Source organism: Schistocerca nitens, chromosome 1, assembly GCF_023898315.1.
Source record: "Schistocerca nitens isolate TAMUIC-IGC-003100 chromosome 1, iqSchNite1.1, whole genome shotgun sequence".
Taxonomy (NCBI): Eukaryota; Metazoa; Arthropoda; class Insecta; order Orthoptera; family Acrididae; genus Schistocerca; species Schistocerca nitens.
The window spans coordinates 541,208-559,039 of record NC_064614.1 but is presented as its reverse complement, the minus strand read 5'-3'; the positions used below and the strand labels follow the sequence as shown (position 1 = coordinate 559,039).

At 51.4% G+C, this 17,832-nt stretch overlaps 11 non-coding genes across 11 annotated transcripts; all 11 read right to left on the bottom strand.

The window, feature by feature from the left end:
• Positions 1–3,309: 3,309 nt before the first annotated feature.
• LOC126203004 (5S ribosomal RNA) lies at positions 3,310–3,428 on the bottom strand. Its single transcript, XR_007540214.1, has one exon. It is a non-coding gene; the product is annotated as a 5S ribosomal RNA (ribosomal RNA).
• Positions 3,429–4,636: 1,208 nt separating this feature from the next.
• On the bottom strand, positions 4,637–4,755 carry LOC126213056 (5S ribosomal RNA). The gene has a single exon (XR_007541060.1). It is a non-coding gene; the product is annotated as a 5S ribosomal RNA (ribosomal RNA).
• Positions 4,756–5,965: 1,210 nt separating this feature from the next.
• LOC126213004 (5S ribosomal RNA) lies at positions 5,966–6,084 on the bottom strand. The gene has a single exon (XR_007541030.1). It is a non-coding gene; the product is annotated as a 5S ribosomal RNA (ribosomal RNA).
• Positions 6,085–7,292: 1,208 nt separating this feature from the next.
• LOC126212952 (5S ribosomal RNA) lies at positions 7,293–7,411 on the bottom strand. The gene has a single exon (XR_007541013.1). It is a non-coding gene; the product is annotated as a 5S ribosomal RNA (ribosomal RNA).
• A 1,209-nt stretch (positions 7,412–8,620) lies between these two features.
• On the bottom strand, positions 8,621–8,739 carry LOC126212897 (5S ribosomal RNA). Its single transcript, XR_007540967.1, has one exon. It is a non-coding gene; the product is annotated as a 5S ribosomal RNA (ribosomal RNA).
• A 1,209-nt stretch (positions 8,740–9,948) lies between these two features.
• On the bottom strand, positions 9,949–10,067 carry LOC126212863 (5S ribosomal RNA). The gene has a single exon (XR_007540950.1). It is a non-coding gene; the product is annotated as a 5S ribosomal RNA (ribosomal RNA).
• A 1,209-nt stretch (positions 10,068–11,276) lies between these two features.
• LOC126212823 (5S ribosomal RNA) lies at positions 11,277–11,395 on the bottom strand. The gene has a single exon (XR_007540922.1). It is a non-coding gene; the product is annotated as a 5S ribosomal RNA (ribosomal RNA).
• Positions 11,396–12,604: 1,209 nt separating this feature from the next.
• LOC126212755 (5S ribosomal RNA) lies at positions 12,605–12,723 on the bottom strand. Its single transcript, XR_007540908.1, has one exon. It is a non-coding gene; the product is annotated as a 5S ribosomal RNA (ribosomal RNA).
• A 1,209-nt stretch (positions 12,724–13,932) lies between these two features.
• LOC126212668 (5S ribosomal RNA) lies at positions 13,933–14,051 on the bottom strand. The gene has a single exon (XR_007540907.1). It is a non-coding gene; the product is annotated as a 5S ribosomal RNA (ribosomal RNA).
• A 1,209-nt stretch (positions 14,052–15,260) lies between these two features.
• On the bottom strand, positions 15,261–15,379 carry LOC126212589 (5S ribosomal RNA). Its single transcript, XR_007540906.1, has one exon. It is a non-coding gene; the product is annotated as a 5S ribosomal RNA (ribosomal RNA).
• A 1,209-nt stretch (positions 15,380–16,588) lies between these two features.
• LOC126212472 (5S ribosomal RNA) lies at positions 16,589–16,707 on the bottom strand. The gene has a single exon (XR_007540904.1). It is a non-coding gene; the product is annotated as a 5S ribosomal RNA (ribosomal RNA).
• Positions 16,708–17,832: the final 1,125 nt, after the last annotated feature.

Genomic DNA, 17,832 nt, shown 5'->3' with positions numbered 1-17,832 from the left:
GGTCGGATGAGTCTGTTACACAGTTAAAATCGCCACCGAGAATTATTGGACGTGTGGTATCAAACAAGGGAACTATTTCGTGACTGAAAAATGCTGCGCGCATTCGTCTATTATCTGTCCCTGAGGGGGCGTAAATATTGATAAATCTCATGCTTTGTATATTGCACGCAATTGCGCTTCCGCTTGGCAACGTTTGGACATTGTCTGGCTCTAGGGAATTTTTGTATAAAATGGCAGTACCGCATTTTATATTATTGTTAATGTTATAAATAACATCATATCCATTTATGTTATTGAGGATGTTTGCGGTAACTTCCTGAAGGAATATTATGTCAAAGCGACTGTAATGTACAAAGTCCACTAGGGATAAAATTTTGTGGACTGCAGAAATCCCGTTTATATTTAAGGTAAGAATAGATAAATCTTTTATTTGCGTATAACAGACAGGCATTGGAAGTGGAGAAAGAAACAGAGAATTATTAACTAAGGGAGACGGGGTATAAATGGCGATAATTTCATTCTGCGAATGGTTTGTTTTGTTATGTGACGAGTATTGAAACTAATTTTCAACCGAGTTTGTACTCAAACATCTTCGGACCAAACAGTACTGCGTTGTTGATCTGAACGGGGGGGATCATTGTTAGTTTCCATCGGTACGTGCATATGTGGCGAATCGATTTGCATGGCATGGACGGCACGAATGTCGTCCGTCGGGACGTGGGCTGTGTGCCGGGCACGACACTCGTGCATTTCCTCTGCTTTTCTTTTAATTGGCGCTGATAATACAGCGTCAGTTACGGGCGGTTGTACGCTGATTTCTTTCTCTTGCTTATTTAGAAATTCCCTTAGATGTCGAACAGTTGCATCGCGCCGGCGTTCTGCTTCTGTTTCAGGCGACGCAACAGGGACGACTGTCACGGGGCATTGTTGATCGGATTTAGAAGTTGCATCCGAATTTGCGTTTCCACGGCCGCGTCTATGTTTCCTTTTTGAAGATTTATTCGGCGAATGGCTCATCGATCTCCTGCTCGGGGATGGACTGGGGTCTTTACGTGAAACACGCTTTTCTGAGGGGACAGCAGCAGGGCTGCGCCCACTCTCTGAATTTTGCGTGTTGTTCGCAAAAATATCTGATGCAGTATCGTCACTGTTTGGCGGTTCGGGGTGAACGTCAGCTACGACCGTGACGTTTGTCGCATCATTGCCGAGAGAATTTTCTGGAATGGCGGCTTTTTCATCAGTTTCTGTTACTTCCATGACATTGTCCGTGTTCGCTGGGGGCTCAGACGATTCGCACGCAGCCTCTGTCACAGGGAGTGACGAGGGCCGAATCGGAGCCACACCCAACGTTACAGACGCATACGAAAGTTTCTGCGTTTGTGCGCTATCACCGCCGAGCGGGAGCTGCACAGGGCGACGTCTGTTCGGACAATTTTGTCGGAAGTGGTCAGTTGCATTGCAGTACGAGCAAGTCTGTGGCTGTCCGTTGTACGATATAAAAGCCCTGTAACCGCCTATGACAAGAAAGGACGGGATGTGCTGTTTCAGTTCGATAAGCACACTTCTTACTCCGTTGTATACTTGTAGGCGGAAACCACTGCCCCATTTTTCGTTCGTCACTGAAAGCACATTGCCATACGGCATGAGACCACGAGCAATCATTTGAGTCGGTATTTCGAAAGGAAGATTGAAAATACGAACTTGACGAATACCGTACCCCGCGTGGCACACGGTCACGTCGCAAACGCTTCCGTCACGATATTTAAACTTGCGTTTTCCACCGTTTTCATTTACGATTTTTTCGCACATTTCCGCATCATTGAATTTCATAAACAGGGTTCCGGTAATGAAGTCCCACTGGACTCCGTACGTTTCGGTATCGGTAAGACCGAGTTCGTCAATAACCCAGTCGTGAGCTTCGTATGCCGTAGGGCGTACAGCTTCTTTGTCGAAAATAACGTTCAATGTGTTAGATCTGTTTACATTTTCCATTTTCAAACCGTTACTTAAGAGCTACGCAAAAAACGCGCGAAAATGAGAAACTCGACAGCGGAACGCAACGCGGAGATGCCAACAGAGCGGCCGCTAGCCGTGCACTCAACATGGTATGGCCGTTGCCGTCCTTATACTGTAGCCGCACGACAGAAGAAGCATTCGCCTCCTCTCCCAACACACGCAATCGCCGTTTTCGGTGGCACATTTGACGCAAAGGACGTCCTTGCACCTCGAAGGCGTCGCGGCGTGCGCGCCGCGCTCGGCTCGGCGTCTCATAGGCGACTGCCGAACGTTGGTGAGACCCGCGACACAGCTGCTCGATGCACCGCCTGTCATTCGTTTGGTGCGTGCGGCCTCCCTCCGACACTGGCTGGCGACGCACCTTGTTCCTGTTATCCGGCGCGGGGCCTGCGCGGGGTGTGGCAGTGTCCTGCTGGACCGACGGAAGCTTTCTCACCTGGCTGACACACGCCGCGCTTCCAGATACTTGCGTAATTTGCGCGGTGCATTCGCGCCTGTCCCCCCTTCCGTCCCGACTTGTCCCGACTTTGCTCGAACTGCCGCTCGCTGCCGCTCGGGTCGCGGTCCATATGACAGCACAAGCGCGAGAAACGTCTGCGGGAGGAGGCGAGACGACGAGAGAATAAATCTATGATTACAAATCGAATTTGGAGCTGCACGCCGCTGCAGAACGATAGGCTGGCGCTAACGCATTTCGGAGCATACCGCCCGATTCGCACTGTTTTGTCGTTTTCAAAGACTTACGGGCAAACTTGGTTAGCACATTCTCCTTCAAACTGAGTTAATTACTGCCGTTTCGTACCTTACGGCCGTTTAAAATGCTTAAGGAAGTCTCTTTGTCACAACAGAAAGGTGGTATGGAAAGAGGGCTGGCAGGCAGGAGTAGTGACTAAAAAGCGAAAAATGAAGACAGCCAGAGTTCCCAGGCGCTCACCCATCTGAGTAGTAACGTTGTTGCTTGACTTCGGTGATCGGACGAGAACGGCAGATTTGTATATTTTTTTTTTTTTTTTTTTTTTTTACTTTGTGGAATTTTGCACGGCTACAAAACAGTAGGCCCTGACGTATTTCAAAACTCATATGTCGATTCGTAGTGTGTTGTTATTTCCGAGGCGTTCTAGCACTCTCCTTTCGCGCATTCTTGCTCAAACTGAGTTCATTACTGTAATTTTGTGTTTTACGTTTAGTACAGTACTTTAAAATGCTTGTGGAAGCATCTTTGTCGCACCTGAAAGTTTGTACGAAAAAGAGGCCTGGCAGGTGTAGCGACGTAAAAATTAAAAAATGAGATAGAGCCAACAGCACCCGGTGTTCCCAGGCGGTCACCCATCCAAGTACTAACCGGGCCCGATGTTGCTTAACTTCGGTGATCGGACGAGAACCGGTGTATTCAACATGGTATGGCCGTTGGCGTCCTTATACTGTAGCCGCACCACAGAAGAAGCATTCGCCTCTTCTCCCAACACATGCAATCGCCGCTTTCCGTGGCACATTTGACGCAAAGCACGTCTTTCCACCTCGAAGGTAGCGCGGAGTGCGCGCTCGCCTCGGCGTCTCATAGGCGACTGCCGAACGTAGGTGAGGCGAACAACACAGCTGCTCGATGCACCGCCTGTCATTCGTTTGGTGCGTGCGGCCTCCCTCCGACACTGGCTGGCGACGCACCTTGTTCCTGTTATCCGGCGCAGGGCTTGCTCGCGGCCGGGCGGCGGGGGGACTGCGCGGGGTGTGGCAGTGTCCTGCTGGACCGACGGAAGCTTTCTCACCTGGCTGACACACGCCGCGCTTCCAGATACTTGCGTAATTTGCGCGGTGCATTCGCGCCTGTCCCCCCTTCCGTCCCGACTTGTCCCGACTTTGCTCGAACTGCCGCTCGCTGCCGCTCGGGTCGCGGTCCATATGACAGCACAAGCGCGAGAAACGTCTGCGGGAGGAGGCGAGACGACGAGAGAATAAATCTATGATTACAAATCGAATTTGGAGCTGCACGCCGCTGCAGAACGATAGGCTGGCGCTAACGCATTTCGGAGCATACCGCCCGATTCGCACTGTTTTGTCGTTTTCAAAGACTTACGGGCAAACTTGGTTAGCACATTCTCCTTCAAACTGAGTTAATTACTGCCGTTTCGTACCTTACGGCCGTTTAAAATGCTTAAGGAAGTCTCTTTGTCACAACAGAAAGGTGGTATGGAAAGAGGGCTGGCAGGCAGGAGTAGTGACTAAAAAGCGAAAAATGAAGACAGCCAGAGTTCCCAGGCGCTCACCCATCTGAGTAGTAACGTTGTTGCTTGACTTCGGTGATCGGACGAGAACGGCAGATTTGTATATTTTTTTTTTTTTTTTTTTTTACTTTGTGGAATTTTGCACGGCTACAAAACAGTAGGCCCTGACGTATTTCAAAACTCATATGTCGATTCGTAGTGTGTTGTTATTTCCGAGGCGTTCTAGCACTCTCCTTTCGCGCATTCTTGCTCAAACTGAGTTCATTACTGTAATTTTGTGTTTTACGTTTAGTACAGTACTTTAAAATGCTTGTGGAAGCATCTTTGTCGCACCTGAAAGTTTGTACGAAAAAGAGGCCTGGCAGGTGTAGCGACGTAAAAATTAAAAAATGAGATAGAGCCAACAGCACCCGGTGTTCCCAGGCGGTCACCCATCCAAGTACTAACCGGGCCCGATGTTGCTTAACTTCGGTGATCGGACGAGAACCGGTGTATTCAACATGGTATGGCCGTTGGCGTCCTTATACTGTAGCCGCACCACAGAAGAAGCATTCGCCTCTTCTCCCAACACATGCAATCGCCGCTTTCCGTGGCACATTTGACGCAAAGCACGTCTTTCCACCTCGAAGGTAGCGCGGAGTGCGCGCTCGCCTCGGCGTCTCATAGGCGACTGCCGAACGTAGGTGAGGCGAACAACACAGCTGCTCGATGCACCGCCTGTCATTCGTTTGGTGCGTGCGGCCTCCCTCCGACACTGGCTGGCGACGCACCTTGTTCCTGTTATCCGGCGCAGGGCTTGCGCGCGGCCGGGCGGCGGGGGGACTGCGCGGGGTGTGGCAGTGTCCTGCTGGACCGACGGAAGCTTTCTCACCTGGCTGACACACGCCGCGCTTCCAGATACTTGCGTAATTTGCGCGGTGCATTCGCGCCTGTCCCCCCTTCCGTCCCGACTTGTCCCGACTTTGCTCGAACTGCCGCTCGCTGCCGCTCGGGTCGCGGTCCATATGACAGCACAAGCGCGAGAAACGTCTGCGGGAGGAGGCGAGACGACGAGAGAATAAATCTATGATTACAAATCGAATTTGGAGCTGCACGCCGCTGCAGAACGATAGGCTGGCGCTAACGCATTTCGGAGCATACCGCCCGATTCGCACTGTTTTGTCGTTTTCAAAGACTTACGGGCAAACTTGGTTAGCACATTCTCCTTCAAACTGAGTTAATTACTGCCGTTTCGTACCTTACGGCCGTTTAAAATGCTTAAGGAAGTCTCTTTGTCACAACAGAAAGGTGGTATGGAAAGAGGGCTGGCAGGCAGGAGTAGTGACTAAAAAGCGAAAAATGAAGACAGCCAGAGTTCCCAGGCGCTCACCCATCTGAGTAGTAACGTTGTTGCTTGACTTCGGTGATCGGACGAGAACGGCAGATTTGTATATTTTTTTTTTTTTTTTTTTTTTTACTTTGTGGAATTTTGCACGGCTACAAAACAGTAGGCCCTGACGTATTTCAAAACTCATATGTCGATTCGTAGTGTGTTGTTATTTCCGAGGCGTTCTAGCACTCTCCTTTCGCGCATTCTTGCTCAAACTGAGTTCATTACTGTAATTTTGTGTTTTACGTTTAGTACAGTACTTTAAAATGCTTGTGGAAGCATCTTTGTCGCACCTGAAAGTTTGTACGAAAAAGAGGCCTGGCAGGTGTAGCGACGTAAAAATTAAAAAATGAGATAGAGCCAACAGCACCCGGTGTTCCCAGGCGGTCACCCATCCAAGTACTAACCGGGCCCGATGTTGCTTAACTTCGGTGATCGGACGAGAACCGGTGTATTCAACATGGTATGGCCGTTGGCGTCCTTATACTGTAGCCGCACCACAGAAGAAGCATTCGCCTCTTCTCCCAACACATGCAATCGCCGCTTTCCGTGGCACATTTGACGCAAAGCACGTCTTTCCACCTCGAAGGTAGCGCGGAGTGCGCGCTCGCCTCGGCGTCTCATAGGCGACTGCCGAACGTAGGTGAGGCGAACAACACAGCTGCTCGATGCACCGCCTGTCATTCGTTTGGTGCGTGCGGCCTCCCTCCGACACTGGCTGGCGACGCACCTTGTTCCTGTTATCCGGCGCAGGGCTTGCTCGCGGCCGGGCGGCGGGGGGACTGCGCGGGGTGTGGCAGTGTCCTGCTGGACCGACGGAAGCTTTCTCACCTGGCTGACACACGCCGCGCTTCCAGATACTTGCGTAATTTGCGCGGTGCATTCGCGCCTGTCCCCCCTTCCGTCCCGACTTGTCCCGACTTTGCTCGAACTGCCGCTCGCTGCCGCTCGGGTCGCGGTCCATATGACAGCACAAGCGCGAGAAACGTCTGCGGGAGGAGGCGAGACGACGAGAGAATAAATCTATGATTACAAATCGAATTTGGAGCTGCACGCCGCTGCAGAACGATAGGCTGGCGCTAACGCATTTCGGAGCATACCGCCCGATTCGCACTGTTTTGTCGTTTTCAAAGACTTACGGGCAAACTTGGTTAGCACATTCTCCTTCAAACTGAGTTAATTACTGCCGTTTCGTACCTTACGGCCGTTTAAAATGCTTAAGGAAGTCTCTTTGTCACAACAGAAAGGTGGTATGGAAAGAGGGCTGGCAGGCAGGAGTAGTGACTAAAAAGCGAAAAATGAAGACAGCCAGAGTTCCCAGGCGCTCACCCATCTGAGTAGTAACGTTGTTGCTTGACTTCGGTGATCGGACGAGAACGGCAGATTTGTATATTTTTTTTTTTTTTTTTTTTTACTTTGTGGAATTTTGCACGGCTACAAAACAGTAGGCCCTGACGTATTTCAAAACTCATATGTCGATTCGTAGTGTGTTGTTATTTCCGAGGCGTTCTAGCACTCTCCTTTCGCGCATTCTTGCTCAAACTGAGTTCATTACTGTAATTTTGTGTTTTACGTTTAGTACAGTACTTTAAAATGCTTGTGGAAGCATCTTTGTCGCACCTGAAAGTTTGTACGAAAAAGAGGCCTGGCAGGTGTAGCGACGTAAAAATTAAAAAATGAGATAGAGCCAACAGCACCCGGTGTTCCCAGGCGGTCACCCATCCAAGTACTAACCGGGCCCGATGTTGCTTAACTTCGGTGATCGGACGAGAACCGGTGTATTCAACATGGTATGGCCGTTGGCGTCCTTATACTGTAGCCGCACCACAGAAGAAGCATTCGCCTCTTCTCCCAACACATGCAATCGCCGCTTTCCGTGGCACATTTGACGCAAAGCACGTCTTTCCACCTCGAAGGTAGCGCGGAGTGCGCGCTCGCCTCGGCGTCTCATAGGCGACTGCCGAACGTAGGTGAGGCGAACAACACAGCTGCTCGATGCACCGCCTGTCATTCGTTTGGTGCGTGCGGCCTCCCTCCGACACTGGCTGGCGACGCACCTTGTTCCTGTTATCCGGCGCAGGGCTTGCGCGCGGCCGGGCGGCGGGGGGACTGCGCGGGGTGTGGCAGTGTCCTGCTGGACCGACGGAAGCTTTCTCACCTGGCTGACACACGCCGCGCTTCCAGATACTTGCGTAATTTGCGCGGTGCATTCGCGCCTGTCCCCCCTTCCGTCCCGACTTGTCCCGACTTTGCTCGAACTGCCGCTCGCTGCCGCTCGGGTCGCGGTCCATATGACAGCACAAGCGCGAGAAACGTCTGCGGGAGGAGGCGAGACGACGAGAGAATAAATCTATGATTACAAATCGAATTTGGAGCTGCACGCCGCTGCAGAACGATAGGCTGGCGCTAACGCATTTCGGAGCATACCGCCCGATTCGCACTGTTTTGTCGTTTTCAAAGACTTACGGGCAAACTTGGTTAGCACATTCTCCTTCAAACTGAGTTAATTACTGCCGTTTCGTACCTTACGGCCGTTTAAAATGCTTAAGGAAGTCTCTTTGTCACAACAGAAAGGTGGTATGGAAAGAGGGCTGGCAGGCAGGAGTAGTGACTAAAAAGCGAAAAATGAAGACAGCCAGAGTTCCCAGGCGCTCACCCATCTGAGTAGTAACGTTGTTGCTTGACTTCGGTGATCGGACGAGAACGGCAGATTTGTATATTTTTTTTTTTTTTTTTTTTTTACTTTGTGGAATTTTGCACGGCTACAAAACAGTAGGCCCTGACGTATTTCAAAACTCATATGTCGATTCGTAGTGTGTTGTTATTTCCGAGGCGTTCTAGCACTCTCCTTTCGCGCATTCTTGCTCAAACTGAGTTCATTACTGTAATTTTGTGTTTTACGTTTAGTACAGTACTTTAAAATGCTTGTGGAAGCATCTTTGTCGCACCTGAAAGTTTGTACGAAAAAGAGGCCTGGCAGGTGTAGCGACGTAAAAATTAAAAAATGAGATAGAGCCAACAGCACCCGGTGTTCCCAGGCGGTCACCCATCCAAGTACTAACCGGGCCCGATGTTGCTTAACTTCGGTGATCGGACGAGAACCGGTGTATTCAACATGGTATGGCCGTTGGCGTCCTTATACTGTAGCCGCACCACAGAAGAAGCATTCGCCTCTTCTCCCAACACATGCAATCGCCGCTTTCCGTGGCACATTTGACGCAAAGCACGTCTTTCCACCTCGAAGGTAGCGCGGAGTGCGCGCTCGCCTCGGCGTCTCATAGGCGACTGCCGAACGTAGGTGAGGCGAACAACACAGCTGCTCGATGCACCGCCTGTCATTCGTTTGGTGCGTGCGGCCTCCCTCCGACACTGGCTGGCGACGCACCTTGTTCCTGTTATCCGGCGCAGGGCTTGCGCGCGGCCGGGCGGCGGGGGGACTGCGCGGGGTGTGGCAGTGTCCTGCTGGACCGACGGAAGCTTTCTCACCTGGCTGACACACGCCGCGCTTCCAGATACTTGCGTAATTTGCGCGGTGCATTCGCGCCTGTCCCCCCTTCCGTCCCGACTTGTCCCGACTTTGCTCGAACTGCCGCTCGCTGCCGCTCGGGTCGCGGTCCATATGACAGCACAAGCGCGAGAAACGTCTGCGGGAGGAGGCGAGACGACGAGAGAATAAATCTATGATTACAAATCGAATTTGGAGCTGCACGCCGCTGCAGAACGATAGGCTGGCGCTAACGCATTTCGGAGCATACCGCCCGATTCGCACTGTTTTGTCGTTTTCAAAGACTTACGGGCAAACTTGGTTAGCACATTCTCCTTCAAACTGAGTTAATTACTGCCGTTTCGTACCTTACGGCCGTTTAAAATGCTTAAGGAAGTCTCTTTGTCACAACAGAAAGGTGGTATGGAAAGAGGGCTGGCAGGCAGGAGTAGTGACTAAAAAGCGAAAAATGAAGACAGCCAGAGTTCCCAGGCGCTCACCCATCTGAGTAGTAACGTTGTTGCTTGACTTCGGTGATCGGACGAGAACGGCAGATTTGTATATTTTTTTTTTTTTTTTTTTTTTACTTTGTGGAATTTTGCACGGCTACAAAACAGTAGGCCCTGACGTATTTCAAAACTCATATGTCGATTCGTAGTGTGTTGTTATTTCCGAGGCGTTCTAGCACTCTCCTTTCGCGCATTCTTGCTCAAACTGAGTTCATTACTGTAATTTTGTGTTTTACGTTTAGTACAGTACTTTAAAATGCTTGTGGAAGCATCTTTGTCGCACCTGAAAGTTTGTACGAAAAAGAGGCCTGGCAGGTGTAGCGACGTAAAAATTAAAAAATGAGATAGAGCCAACAGCACCCGGTGTTCCCAGGCGGTCACCCATCCAAGTACTAACCGGGCCCGATGTTGCTTAACTTCGGTGATCGGACGAGAACCGGTGTATTCAACATGGTATGGCCGTTGGCGTCCTTATACTGTAGCCGCACCACAGAAGAAGCATTCGCCTCTTCTCCCAACACATGCAATCGCCGCTTTCCGTGGCACATTTGACGCAAAGCACGTCTTTCCACCTCGAAGGTAGCGCGGAGTGCGCGCTCGCCTCGGCGTCTCATAGGCGACTGCCGAACGTAGGTGAGGCGAACAACACAGCTGCTCGATGCACCGCCTGTCATTCGTTTGGTGCGTGCGGCCTCCCTCCGACACTGGCTGGCGACGCACCTTGTTCCTGTTATCCGGCGCAGGGCTTGCGCGCGGCCGGGCGGCGGGGGGACTGCGCGGGGTGTGGCAGTGTCCTGCTGGACCGACGGAAGCTTTCTCACCTGGCTGACACACGCCGCGCTTCCAGATACTTGCGTAATTTGCGCGGTGCATTCGCGCCTGTCCCCCCTTCCGTCCCGACTTGTCCCGACTTTGCTCGAACTGCCGCTCGCTGCCGCTCGGGTCGCGGTCCATATGACAGCACAAGCGCGAGAAACGTCTGCGGGAGGAGGCGAGACGACGAGAGAATAAATCTATGATTACAAATCGAATTTGGAGCTGCACGCCGCTGCAGAACGATAGGCTGGCGCTAACGCATTTCGGAGCATACCGCCCGATTCGCACTGTTTTGTCGTTTTCAAAGACTTACGGGCAAACTTGGTTAGCACATTCTCCTTCAAACTGAGTTAATTACTGCCGTTTCGTACCTTACGGCCGTTTAAAATGCTTAAGGAAGTCTCTTTGTCACAACAGAAAGGTGGTATGGAAAGAGGGCTGGCAGGCAGGAGTAGTGACTAAAAAGCGAAAAATGAAGACAGCCAGAGTTCCCAGGCGCTCACCCATCTGAGTAGTAACGTTGTTGCTTGACTTCGGTGATCGGACGAGAACGGCAGATTTGTATATTTTTTTTTTTTTTTTTTTTTTACTTTGTGGAATTTTGCACGGCTACAAAACAGTAGGCCCTGACGTATTTCAAAACTCATATGTCGATTCGTAGTGTGTTGTTATTTCCGAGGCGTTCTAGCACTCTCCTTTCGCGCATTCTTGCTCAAACTGAGTTCATTACTGTAATTTTGTGTTTTACGTTTAGTACAGTACTTTAAAATGCTTGTGGAAGCATCTTTGTCGCACCTGAAAGTTTGTACGAAAAAGAGGCCTGGCAGGTGTAGCGACGTAAAAATTAAAAAATGAGATAGAGCCAACAGCACCCGGTGTTCCCAGGCGGTCACCCATCCAAGTACTAACCGGGCCCGATGTTGCTTAACTTCGGTGATCGGACGAGAACCGGTGTATTCAACATGGTATGGCCGTTGGCGTCCTTATACTGTAGCCGCACCACAGAAGAAGCATTCGCCTCTTCTCCCAACACATGCAATCGCCGCTTTCCGTGGCACATTTGACGCAAAGCACGTCTTTCCACCTCGAAGGTAGCGCGGAGTGCGCGCTCGCCTCGGCGTCTCATAGGCGACTGCCGAACGTAGGTGAGGCGAACAACACAGCTGCTCGATGCACCGCCTGTCATTCGTTTGGTGCGTGCGGCCTCCCTCCGACACTGGCTGGCGACGCACCTTGTTCCTGTTATCCGGCGCAGGGCTTGCGCGCGGCCGGGCGGCGGGGGGACTGCGCGGGGTGTGGCAGTGTCCTGCTGGACCGACGGAAGCTTTCTCACCTGGCTGACACACGCCGCGCTTCCAGATACTTGCGTAATTTGCGCGGTGCATTCGCGCCTGTCCCCCCTTCCGTCCCGACTTGTCCCGACTTTGCTCGAACTGCCGCTCGCTGCCGCTCGGGTCGCGGTCCATATGACAGCACAAGCGCGAGAAACGTCTGCGGGAGGAGGCGAGACGACGAGAGAATAAATCTATGATTACAAATCGAATTTGGAGCTGCACGCCGCTGCAGAACGATAGGCTGGCGCTAACGCATTTCGGAGCATACCGCCCGATTCGCACTGTTTTGTCGTTTTCAAAGACTTACGGGCAAACTTGGTTAGCACATTCTCCTTCAAACTGAGTTAATTACTGCCGTTTCGTACCTTACGGCCGTTTAAAATGCTTAAGGAAGTCTCTTTGTCACAACAGAAAGGTGGTATGGAAAGAGGGCTGGCAGGCAGGAGTAGTGACTAAAAAGCGAAAAATGAAGACAGCCAGAGTTCCCAGGCGCTCACCCATCTGAGTAGTAACGTTGTTGCTTGACTTCGGTGATCGGACGAGAACGGCAGATTTGTATATTTTTTTTTTTTTTTTTTTTTTACTTTGTGGAATTTTGCACGGCTACAAAACAGTAGGCCCTGACGTATTTCAAAACTCATATGTCGATTCGTAGTGTGTTGTTATTTCCGAGGCGTTCTAGCACTCTCCTTTCGCGCATTCTTGCTCAAACTGAGTTCATTACTGTAATTTTGTGTTTTACGTTTAGTACAGTACTTTAAAATGCTTGTGGAAGCATCTTTGTCGCACCTGAAAGTTTGTACGAAAAAGAGGCCTGGCAGGTGTAGCGACGTAAAAATTAAAAAATGAGATAGAGCCAACAGCACCCGGTGTTCCCAGGCGGTCACCCATCCAAGTACTAACCGGGCCCGATGTTGCTTAACTTCGGTGATCGGACGAGAACCGGTGTATTCAACATGGTATGGCCGTTGGCGTCCTTATACTGTAGCCGCACCACAGAAGAAGCATTCGCCTCTTCTCCCAACACATGCAATCGCCGCTTTCCGTGGCACATTTGACGCAAAGCACGTCTTTCCACCTCGAAGGTAGCGCGGAGTGCGCGCTCGCCTCGGCGTCTCATAGGCGACTGCCGAACGTAGGTGAGGCGAACAACACAGCTGCTCGATGCACCGCCTGTCATTCGTTTGGTGCGTGCGGCCTCCCTCCGACACTGGCTGGCGACGCACCTTGTTCCTGTTATCCGGCGCAGGGCTTGCGCGCGGCCGGGCGGCGGGGGGACTGCGCGGGGTGTGGCAGTGTCCTGCTGGACCGACGGAAGCTTTCTCACCTGGCTGACACACGCCGCGCTTCCAGATACTTGCGTAATTTGCGCGGTGCATTCGCGCCTGTCCCCCCTTCCGTCCCGACTTGTCCCGACTTTGCTCGAACTGCCGCTCGCTGCCGCTCGGGTCGCGGTCCATATGACAGCACAAGCGCGAGAAACGTCTGCGGGAGGAGGCGAGACGACGAGAGAATAAATCTATGATTACAAATCGAATTTGGAGCTGCACGCCGCTGCAGAACGATAGGCTGGCGCTAACGCATTTCGGAGCATACCGCCCGATTCGCACTGTTTTGTCGTTTTCAAAGACTTACGGGCAAACTTGGTTAGCACATTCTCCTTCAAACTGAGTTAATTACTGCCGTTTCGTACCTTACGGCCGTTTAAAATGCTTAAGGAAGTCTCTTTGTCACAACAGAAAGGTGGTATGGAAAGAGGGCTGGCAGGCAGGAGTAGTGACTAAAAAGCGAAAAATGAAGACAGCCAGAGTTCCCAGGCGCTCACCCATCTGAGTAGTAACGTTGTTGCTTGACTTCGGTGATCGGACGAGAACGGCAGATTTGTATATTTTTTTTTTTTTTTTTTTTTTACTTTGTGGAATTTTGCACGGCTACAAAACAGTAGGCCCTGACGTATTTCAAAACTCATATGTCGATTCGTAGTGTGTTGTTATTTCCGAGGCGTTCTAGCACTCTCCTTTCGCGCATTCTTGCTCAAACTGAGTTCATTACTGTAATTTTGTGTTTTACGTTTAGTACAGTACTTTAAAATGCTTGTGGAAGCATCTTTGTCGCACCTGAAAGTTTGTACGAAAAAGAGGCCTGGCAGGTGTAGCGACGTAAAAATTAAAAAATGAGATAGAGCCAACAGCACCCGGTGTTCCCAGGCGGTCACCCATCCAAGTACTAACCGGGCCCGATGTTGCTTAACTTCGGTGATCGGACGAGAACCGGTGTATTCAACATGGTATGGCCGTTGGCGTCCTTATACTGTAGCCGCACCACAGAAGAAGCATTCGCCTCTTCTCCCAACACATGCAATCGCCGCTTTCCGTGGCACATTTGACGCAAAGCACGTCTTTCCACCTCGAAGGTAGCGCGGAGTGCGCGCTCGCCTCGGCGTCTCATAGGCGACTGCCGAACGTAGGTGAGGCGAACAACACAGCTGCTCGATGCACCGCCTGTCATTCGTTTGGTGCGTGCGGCCTCCCTCCGACACTGGCTGGCGACGCACCTTGTTCCTGTTATCCGGCGCAGGGCTTGCGCGCGGCCGGGCGGCGGGGGGACTGCGCGGGGTGTGGCAGTGTCCTGCTGGACCGACGGAAGCTTTCTCACCTGGCTGACACACGCCGCGCTTCCAGATACTTGCGTAATTTGCGCGGTGCATTCGCGCCTGTCCCCCCTTCCGTCCCGACTTGTCCCGACTTTGCTCGAACTGCCGCTCGCTGCCGCTCGGGTCGCGGTCCATATGACAGCACAAGCGCGAGAAACGTCTGCGGGAGGAGGCGAGACGACGAGAGAATAAATCTATGATTACAAATCGAATTTGGAGCTGCACGCCGCTGCAGAACGATAGGCTGGCGCTAACGCATTTCGGAGCATACCGCCCGATTCGCACTGTTTTGTCGTTTTCAAAGACTTACGGGCAAACTTGGTTAGCACATTCTCCTTCAAACTGAGTTAATTACTGCCGTTTCGTACCTTACGGCCGTTTAAAATGCTTAAGGAAGTCTCTTTGTCACAACAGAAAGGTGGTATGGAAAGAGGGCTGGCAGGCAGGAGTAGTGACTAAAAAGCGAAAAATGAAGACAGCCAGAGTTCCCAGGCGCTCACCCATCTGAGTAGTAACGTTGTTGCTTGACTTCGGTGATCGGACGAGAACGGCAGATTTGTATATTTTTTTTTTTTTTTTTTTTTTACTTTGTGGAATTTTGCACGGCTACAAAACAGTAGGCCCTGACGTATTTCAAAACTCATATGTCGATTCGTAGTGTGTTGTTATTTCCGAGGCGTTCTAGCACTCTCCTTTCGCGCATTCTTGCTCAAACTGAGTTCATTACTGTAATTTTGTGTTTTACGTTTAGTACAGTACTTTAAAATGCTTGTGGAAGCATCTTTGTCGCACCTGAAAGTTTGTACGAAAAAGAGGCCTGGCAGGTGTAGCGACGTAAAAATTAAAAAATGAGATAGAGCCAACAGCACCCGGTGTTCCCAGGCGGTCACCCATCCAAGTACTAACCGGGCCCGATGTTGCTTAACTTCGGTGATCGGACGAGAACCGGTGTATTCAACATGGTATGGCCGTTGGCGTCCTTATACTGTAGCCGCACCACAGAAGAAGCATTCGCCTCTTCTCCCAACACATGCAATCGCCGCTTTCCGTGGCACATTTGACGCAAAGCACGTCTTTCCACCTCGAAGGTAGCGCGGAGTGCGCGCTCGCCTCGGCGTCTCATAGGCGACTGCCGAACGTAGGTGAGGCGAACAACACAGCTGCTCGATGCACCGCCTGTCATTCGTTTGGTGCGTGCGGCCTCCCTCCGACACTGGCTGGCGACGCACCTTGTTCCTGTTATCCGGCGCAGGGCTTGCGCGCGGCCGGGCGGCGGGGGGACTGCGCGGGGTGTGGCAGTGTCCTGCTGGACCGACGGAAGCTTTCTCACCTGGCTGACACACGCCGCGCTTCCAGATACTTGCGTAATTTGCGCGGTGCATTCGCGCCTGTCCCCCCTTCCGTCCCGACTTGTCCCGACTTTGCTCGAACTGCCGCTCGCTGCCGCTCGGGTCGCGGTCCATATGACAGCACAAGCGCGAGAAACGTCTGCGGGAGGAGGCGAGACGACGAGAGAATAAATCTATGATTACAAATCGAATTTGGAGCTGCACGCCGCTGCAGAACGATAGGCTGGCGCTAACGCATTTCGGAGCATACCGCCCGATTCGCACTGTTTTGTCGTTTTCAAAGACTTACGGGCAAACTTGGTTAGCACATTCTCCTTCAAACTGAGTTAATTACTGCCGTTTCGTACCTTACGGCCGTTTAAAATGCTTAAGGAAGTCTCTTTGTCACAACAGAAAGGTGGTATGGAAAGAGGGCTGGCAGGCAGGAGTAGTGACTAAAAAGCGAAAAATGAAGACAGCCAGAGTTCCCAGGCGCTCACCCATCTGAGTAGTAACGTTGTTGCTTGACTTCGGTGATCGGACGAGAACGGCAGATTTGTATATTTTTTTTTTTTTTTTTTTTTTACTTTGTGGAATTTTGCACGGCTACAAAACAGTAGGCCCTGACGTATTTCAAAACTCATATGTCGATTCGTAGTGTGTTGTTATTTCCGAGGCGTTCTAGCACTCTCCTTTCGCGCATTCTTGCTCAAACTGAGTTCATTACTGTAATTTTGTGTTTTACGTTTAGTACAGTACTTTAAAATGCTTGTGGAAGCATCTTTGTCGCACCTGAAAGTTTGTACGAAAAAGAGGCCTGGCAGGTGTAGCGACGTAAAAATTAAAAAATGAGATAGAGCCAACAGCACCCGGTGTTCCCAGGCGGTCACCCATCCAAGTACTAACCGGGCCCGATGTTGCTTAACTTCGGTGATCGGACGAGAACCGGTGTATTCAACATGGTATGGCCGTTGGCGTCCTTATACTGTAGCCGCACCACAGAAGAAGCATTCGCCTCTTCTCCCAACACATGCAATCGCCGCTTTCCGTGGCACATTTGACGCAAAGCACGTCTTTCCACCTCGAAGGTAGCGCGGAGTGCGCGCTCGCCTCGGCGTCTCATAGGCGACTGCCGAACGTAGGTGAGGCGAACAACACAGCTGCTCGATGCACCGCCTGTCATTCGTTTGGTGCGTGCGGCCTCCCTCCGACACTGGCTGGCGACGCACCTTGTTCCTGTTATCCGGCGCAGGGCTTGCGCGCGGCCGGGCGGCGGGGGGACTGCGCGGGGTGTGGCAGTGTCCTGCTGGACCGACGGAAGCTTTCTCACCTGGCTGACACACGCCGCGCTTCCAGATACTTGCGTAATTTGCGCGGTGCATTCGCGCCTGTCCCCCCTTCCGTCCCGACTTGTCCCGACTTTGCTCGAACTGCCGCTCGCTGCCGCTCGGGTCGCGGTCCATATGACAGCACAAGCGCGAGAAACGTCTGCGGGAGGAGGCGAGACGACGAGAGAATAAATCTATGATTACAAATCGAATTTGGAGCTGCACGCCGCTGCAGAACGATAGGCTGGCGCTAACGCATTTCGGAGCATACCGCCCGATTCGCACTGTTTTGTCGTTTTCAAAGACTTACGGGCAAACTTGGTTAGCACATTCTCCTTCAAACTGAGTTAATTACTGCCGTTTCGTACCTTACGGCCGTTTAAAATGCTTAAGGAAGTCTCTTTGTCACAACAGAAAGGTGGTATGGAAAGAGGGCTGGCAGGCAGGAGTAGTGACTAAAAAGCGAAAAATGAAGACAGCCAGAGTTCCCAGGCGCTCACCCATCTGAGTAGTAACGTTGTTGCTTGACTTCGGTGATCGGACGAGAACGGCAGATTTGTATATTTTTTTTTTTTTTTTTTTTTTACTTTGTGGAATTTTGCACGGCTACAAAACAGTAGGCCCTGACGTATTTCAAAACTCATATGTCGATTCGTAGTGTGTTGTTATTTCCGAGGCGTTCTAGCACTCTCCTTTCGCGCATTCTTGCTCAAACTGAGTTCATTACTGTAATTTTGTGTTTTACGTTTAGTACAGTACTTTAAAATGCTTGT